Here is an 8,157-nt window from a genome sequence, read left to right on the forward strand (position 1 = left end):
TTATTACAAAAAATAAATCTAAAATCATATCAATAAAATTTCCAATAAATAAATAAATAATATACAACTACTTTGACAAGCATGGAAAAACCAGAGTCATGGGCACATACATCCAAAATGTGTACCATCTTGTGCCAGTTTATAGAAAGAAAATATTGTATATTTTGTCATTCTACCGATTATAATTCAACTACACCATATTCTGGAGTATCCAGAACTTAACCACTAAGCCACGGGGCTGGCCCCTGAACTTTTTAAGGAAGATATATTTTGTATTTATTTTTGGTTGTCTGTGATCTTCCAATGCTAAGATGGTTCTTATGGAACTAAATATGTAATTTTTTAGATATTTAGGGGTTTTATGTTGAATAACTCTTAATGTACTACTTTTATTTTAAGACGTAAACTTCCTCATTGTAAACTATAGCACTTCAGATCATCTCAAAAATTCAAGATGACTTAAATTGAACTGAAATTTGTCCGGAGCAATCACACAGTCATGTATGCTAACATAGAGACTTTTATATTCCAATTTATGAATCAAAAACTTAATTTAGGTAGTCTTACCTTTTATCCCTAACATTATTTGCAATGTTAAAATTATTTTACTTATTATAGTGAATAGATATCGGACTGTCAATTACAAGGTTACCAGAGATTCATGTACTGCTTTGCTATTAAACAACGCTTAACCAGTACTCTCAAAAAGAAATAATGAATACTTCAATGTTTACATTTCATCACAGAACAATTTATTATTGATTAACTTGTTGACTTTATATTTCACATCTTTATTCCAGAGGATGCAGATCAGTGGGTTCATCATGGGAATGACTACTGTGTAGAAGATGGAGGCAACCGTGACCATGAGCCATGATCTTTTGGAGTTAGGAACACAGTAGAGAAAAAGGATGCTCCCATGGAAAATGGTAATGGTGGTTAGGTGGGAGGCACATGTGGAGACGGCTTTGTGGTGTCCCCTACATGAAGACATCTTCATGACAGTGATAAAAATGAAAACATAGCGAGTAATAATGATTATCAGACTGCTTATTTCATTGAATGTGGCAGAGACTAAAACGATTGTCTGGTTAATGTATGGATCAAAGCAGGAAACAGTAACAATGGCGTTATGCTCACAGCCAAAGTTACTTATGAAGTTATTCCCACAAAAGGATAAGGTCAACAAAAAGCATGTGAGTATTAAAGAACAGACTATACCCCAAGAGTATGATGCAGCCACTGACAAGGAATAAAGCTTCTGAGATGCTACAACTGTGTAGAGAAGAGGGTTACAAAAAGCCACAAATCAATCATATGCCATCACCTCCAATATGAATGTTTCTTTCACCACAAATATGCATGCAAAGAAGAATTGCATGATGCATCCTGTAAAGGAAATGGTTCTGTCTTCCACAACCACATTTTCTAATAGTTTGTGAGTAACTACTGTACAGTAACAGAAATCAACAAAGGATAAGCAGCTGAGAAAAAAGTACATGGGGGTGTGGAGTTTGGGATTGATCTTGCTAATCACTATCATGCCCAGTTTCCCCAACACAGTGGCTGTGTAAATGATCAGGAATCCCAGGAACAGGGGCATCTGGGGTCCTGGATATCCTGAGAAGCCCAAAAGAACAAAGTTGACTCCACCACTCTGGTTTTCTTGGTTCCTGTGGAAAAAACATGAAAGTTTATCCACAGAATTAAGAACCAAAACTTGAAATATGTAAAAAAATTGGAATAAATGTTGAGAGGCTCAATGGGTCTCTATTAAGAGTATTGCTGAAAATGCTAGACCTCCACTGTTACATTATTTCAAGTTATTCTTCACTTATGTGATGATTATACAGTGAATAATAATTTTTGTGTGAGTGGAATAATCAAAAGCAAAGTTAAGACAGGAAGAATGGAAAACAGATTAGATCCCACTATATTTCAAATAATGAAACTCAGCTTCATCATGGGCAGCTAATGTCACGAGAAGGGTGGATCTAACTCTCCTGAATCTGAGCTAGTAAAAATAATTGTATTGGAAGAAATACATATCATGAGTTTCTACAGTTTCTTCCCTGTCTTACCTCTTAAGCTGTGGGATAATTAACTTGTATATATTGAAAGTATTTAAATGATAACATTCCTACAAAATGATCAATTTAATAGCTTCTTGGTTGTTCTATGTTATTTTCAGTGCCCTTCTGACTCCTGGTAGCATAATAGTCTCAACACATTCTGGTGCTGTGCTGTATACGTATTCTAATCTTTTCAATTATGTTGAAATAATTTTGAAAATATTCAAATGTTGTGGATAGCATATTACATTATTCATCAGGAGTTGTTCATAATGAAATATGTACTGTGTCTGCAGTGATATTAGTTGAAACAATACTGAACTAAAAGCTCTTCATTTTCCAATGGGGCAAATTTTGTAAGTTGGGTAAGTGACAAAAGAGAACTATGAAGTACTGGGAAATGCATATAAATTTCAGGCTGAAGGAAAAAAATAAGTTTAAAGCTTTTCCAAGGACCAGTGTCAGGAGAGAGAACTAGTCAAACAGGCACGATGGTATTTCTTGAATATTACTTCGTGTCACTAGGTAGTTCCTCAACAGCAAAATGAGCACAGTAATAATATAAAATTTAAGTCAGTAGAAAGAAAGTAGGTGCTTTTATATTGAATTTATAAGCTATAAGACATGATGTGATGCACAGTAGATATCAGCTTTCTTATTTATTGCATTTATGCATAATTTGTATGATATCAAAAACTATATTTTGTTATGAAAATCAGGCCCAAGCATGGGTAACTGTCAACAGGTGGGGACATTTGGGAATAAAATGTAGGAATTCCGTCCTACAGAACTAACACAACAGAAATACCATAGGATTTCTTTGGACACTCCGTCTAAGATGTATAATAAATTTTCCCCATTCTCCTATAGGTTTTTTCATCACAATATAATTTTCTCTGATCCCCACATTCTTATGCCTGTGGGAAAGACATCCTCCAAAAACGAATCCCATGACAGATCCTTCCTTTGTAAAAATCGTTCATAAGTTCTTTACACTGCAAAGATAGATTATGGCAATTTTTTCCAGCCAGATTATTTCATTTTAGTATATTCTATGCCTCATTGAAGGGACAATTTTCCATGATTAACATAAATTCCAATGACTTTTAAGATTCCAAATACTTTATATTACTTAATACATGAAATTTACATGGTTCAGCCTGGCTTTTCCAAAAATTCTTGTGTCTATAAATTCAATCTCATTACCTCTTAATGCATTCTTATTTAATCATGATGAATGTATCAAGCTCTGTTATATAACACATGCTCACTTGCTTATAGTTTATTTTCCCATTTTATTCTCAGTCCTATAGTGCTTTATTTTACCACCTACTATTATTGGCATTGCTCATGGTTCCTTCTCTTTTTTATACATATAAACTGAATATTTATAACTCACAATTACCATATAGTATATCGTATCATTTACAAACATGATGGTTATTGTCACTTTCTTCCTCAGTGATCATAGGAAGTGTGAAGACAAGGCCTGTTTTTTATTATTCCACATTTGCCAAAATATTTATTTCATTGCAGGCTACATTGTTACCACCCAATGAGAAAATTAGGATGAATATCATTTGACAGAAAGGAATCAGAATATAATACTGTAAGCCCTCTCTTAGTCAAACTAAGTGGATTTGTGGGCACTTTATTCTACACATGTGTTTGTGTACTGCAAATATCACTAGTTCTCCATATATTCCTTTTAAAGGAAAACAAAAGACTGAATCAATTCACTGAAATGCAAAAGCACTTGAATGAGTCTTTTACTGAAGAATTATTTGCTACGATTAATGAACTCCAGTAGTTCTCCTGCTTGGTATTTAATTAATAGACATAGATTTGAAAACAGTAGTAGGGGTCCAGAGAATATTTCATTAAATGTTTCCCATAAGTTACTTTTTTCCAACCTATTAGGAATACTCAGAGATACCAGAGATAAGATCACATCTGAAAACTAAATTCTAGCACCAAATGGTGTTATGAATATATGAATCAAGACCTTAGGGACACGGAGACTAGAGATTATCACGGAAGTATTGCTTTGAAGACTGCAATTCAAGTAATTAGATGTAACAGTGTCCCATGTGATGTCTTCATTTTAAATTGTTTTCCTAAAGCCCTCCTGGGGCATTTGTATTATCAACCTCAATTAATCTTATGAAAAATAAATAACAGTGAATATATCTTAACTTTGCATGGATGTAAAAATAAAGAAATATGCAAAAGAAAAAAGCATCTATAAGACAATAGCTCTAGGGTGATTATTAATTCATGTTGATTTATTTTTCTATTTTCTCATGAAGGTATATTTATGTTCCTATGATTCTAAATATAGAGCTGCCTAAACAATATCACATTGTTTACTTTTCCATTGTTAATTAGTAATATATGGTAAACCATTTTTTATTTAAACCCTTGGTGTTATTAATAGAAAGCGATTTACATTGACCTTTTAAGTACAGAGGCCTCAGTTGTTCATATTTACTTTTTCATCTCAAAAACAATTTTGGATTATATGTTTCCTAAAAATACCAGTCTATGGAAATGAAAATATATTCATGAATTATAGTAACTCTATCCATTATGCCTTTAAAGACACAAATTAAGTTTACCAGTGGCTCGACGTAGTGGTGGATTATTCCTTACTAGAACAAGGCCACAAATCCATTCGTGAACATCTACAGCTCTGTTTCTTATATTATTAAAGGGGCTCATGTTTCTTCCATCTTGTGGCTCACCATCAGTATGGTGCCTCTGAGGTTACGGTGCTCTTTTGTAAGTGAAGAACTGACAATCATGGAACAACTCTGTAAGTACATCTTTAGCAAAGCTCCATCTCATGAAGCTGACCTCACATGCTACAGAGGAAAATCAAAGTAAAGAGCAGTCTCGGAACACTACACCTGAGGAAGTAAAGATAAAAAGTGATATTGGGGCCAGCCCAGTGGCATACTCCACTTCAGCAGTCTGGGACTCGCTGGATCAGATCCTAGGCATGGACATAGACATCACTTATCACGCCATGCTGTGGCAGGCATCCTACATATAAAATAGAGGGAGATGGGCATGGATGTTAGCTCGGGGCTAATCTTCCTCAAAAACAACAAAAGTGATATGGAACTATGCTCATCGAGGATATTGGCCTGTAATTTTCTTGTGGTATTTTTGTCTAGCTTTGGTATTCAGGTAATGCTGGGCTCATAAAACAAATTTGGAAGATTTCCCTCTACTTTTTGGAAGAGTTTAAGAAGGATTGATGTTAACGCTTCCTTAACCTTTGGTAGAATCCTCAACAAAAGAGTAGCAAATTGAATCCAACAACATATTAAAAGGATTATATAACATGACCTAGTGAGAATTTTCCAGGAATACATGTCTGGTTCAACATAAGACAAGAAATAATTGCAATATACAACATTAATAGAATGGAGGAATAAAACCACATGATCATCTCAATTGACATAGAAAAAGTATTTGAAAAATTCAAACACACTTTCATGATAAAAACACTCAGAAAACTAGGACTAGTAGGGAAATTTCTCAGTCTAATAAAGGCCATTATGAAACTAATAAAGGCACTTATGAAAAATCCACAGGTAGCATAACAATGGTTAAAGATTGAAACTTTTATATTAAGATGAAGAAGAGGAAAAGAACTCAGATTTCATCACTGCTGGCCATTTTGTACTGGAAGTTCTAGCAAGTGTAATTAGATTTAAAAAAGGAATAAAAGGCATCCAAGTTGGAAAGAAGTTAAACTATCTCTTTTCATGGGATATATCTGTATCTATACCTACATTTTCCAAAGAATTAACAATAATATTAACAACAAAAAGCTACTAGCACTAATAAACAAATTCAGCAAAGTTGCATGGCATGAAATAAACAAAAATCATTTGTGCTTCTCTATGACAGAGATGAGCAAGCTTTAAAGGAAATTAAGAAAACTATTCCATTTACGTAGCATCTAACAGAATGAAATACCTAGAGACAGATTTAACAGGGAGGTGAAAGACTTGTACACTGAAAACTGCAAAATATTGCTCACAAAAATGAAAGAACGTTTAAGTAAATGAAAAGACACTGTGTGGTCATAGAGAAGGAAACTGGAATTTGTTATCTTAAAAGATGGCCTTTAACATAAAAATTATTTTGAGGTGAAGCCCAGCAGGAAGCAGTAAATGCAGGAAAAGGTCTCTCTACTCTCTATCTTTCTGCCAAAAAGCAGGATATAAGTTCTTCTTTTACTGGAGACATACTCTTACCAGCTCAATGGCAACATAGAAATCTGCAAACAAACCTTACTCCATTGGTTTTCGTCCATATATTTACCTTCTCACATTTTGCCACCCTGCAAAGCCTAAAACTGCTTTCCTTTGTCCTGTCATTTATCTCTAAATTTACTCTTCTTTGTTGAAGATGCTGCCTAAGCCACAGTTCTAAGGTATCCTTTTGAGTTTCTCTATGTCGAGGTTTCTCCCCTGTGATGTGCAATGAGCTTGGAAATCTGCATCATTCCATATACAACAATTAACTCAAAACTCAACTGACAAGTAATTTTCAAATATTGAGATATATGGGGTAACTATTCTGGTTAAAACTGATTCAGGATGAACTCTAGAAGCCTTACTCATGGCCTATTAAGCATACGTTGTACATCTGCTTTAATAATTAAAGCAAAACAATGCACTCTTTGAAGATACAAATGCATATTTCTCTTCCTACAACACTAATATGGGTAACACCTGTATCAGTATTCCTGAGGATGTGTTCCCTTTCCTGGACATCAGGGTCATGTTGTCATGCTAATTTGTAACTGAATACCTCTTTGAAACTTTGATGAATATGTATCCTGGGCATGTTTAATGGATGTTCTTTGTTCTCAAAAGGTATAAAACTGTACTGAAAACCATTCTTCTCTGGAATAATTTCCTGATTTGTGGAGACTGCCCTCCTGGGTTATAATCCTCAGCTTGGCTCAAATAAATATTCAATTTATCTCTTCTATCAATAGAATGGCTATTGGTAAGTTACATTGACAGAACAAATACCTAAATATAAGAGTAAAATCTATAAAACTCTTACAAGAAAAACAGGGGTAAATTTTCATGGCCTGGCCTGAGATTAGGCAATGGCTTCTTAGATATGAAAACAAAACTATAAGCACCAGGGGGCAGGCCCAGTGGCATAGTGGTTGAGTTCACACTCTCCACTTCGGCAGCCTGGGTTCCATGGGTTCAGATACCGGGTGCAGACCTATACACCACTTATCAAGCCATGCTGTGTTGGTGTCCCACATGCAAAATAGAGGAAGATTGGCAAAGATGTTAGCTCTGGGCCAATCTTCCTCACCAAAATATAAAGTATAAGGAAGAATAGAAAAAATAGACAAATTGAATTTCACAGAATGTAAAACGTTTGTGCGTCAAAAAACATTATCAATGAGGTAAATAAAAAGTCTAAAGAATAGGAGAAAAGATTTACAAATCATATATCTGATACAGGTCTAGTATCCAGGATATATATAGGACTCTTACAACCCCAAAATAAAAAGGGAAACAAGACATATATCAAGGTTTACAAATGTCTAAAAAGCCCATGAAAAGATGTTCAACATCTTTAGATTTTAGGAAAATGCAAATAAATACCATAATGAGATATCTCTTCACACCCAGTGGGATCACTCTAATTAAAAACATGTATATATATCATAGCAAGTGTTGGCAAAGTTTTGAAGCAACTGGAAATGTCATACATTATTAGTGGTAATCCAAAATGACTCAGACACTCTAGAAATCAGTTTGGTGCTTCCTCATATAGATAAACAGAAGTACTATCAGACCCAATGCATAGTAGAAAATTTTGCCTTGCACAAAGAGAAGTTGGCCTTTGCCCTCAGTTTCTGGGATATAATCTACATCTTACCTGATAGTAGTGTCTGTTTAGGGAGTGTGGATAGCCACACCTCATATCAAGATGGGGCTGACCATATTTGACAATCTTAAGGCAGGGATTGCCCATGACTGAAAGATTAACCATGTGATTTAGGGTACAGGCTTTTAGATTTGGAGTATCAGTT

General features: G+C 34.5%; 1 pseudogene; it reads right to left on the bottom strand.

Moving 5' to 3' along the window:
• Positions 1-730: 730 nt before the first annotated feature.
• Positions 731-3,424, bottom strand: LOC106844034 (olfactory receptor 5D13-like; annotated as a pseudogene).
• Positions 3,425-8,157: the final 4,733 nt, after the last annotated feature.

This window comes from Equus asinus, chromosome 17, assembly GCF_041296235.1.
Source record: "Equus asinus isolate D_3611 breed Donkey chromosome 17, EquAss-T2T_v2, whole genome shotgun sequence".
Lineage (NCBI taxonomy): Eukaryota > Metazoa > Chordata > Mammalia > Perissodactyla > Equidae > Equus > Equus asinus.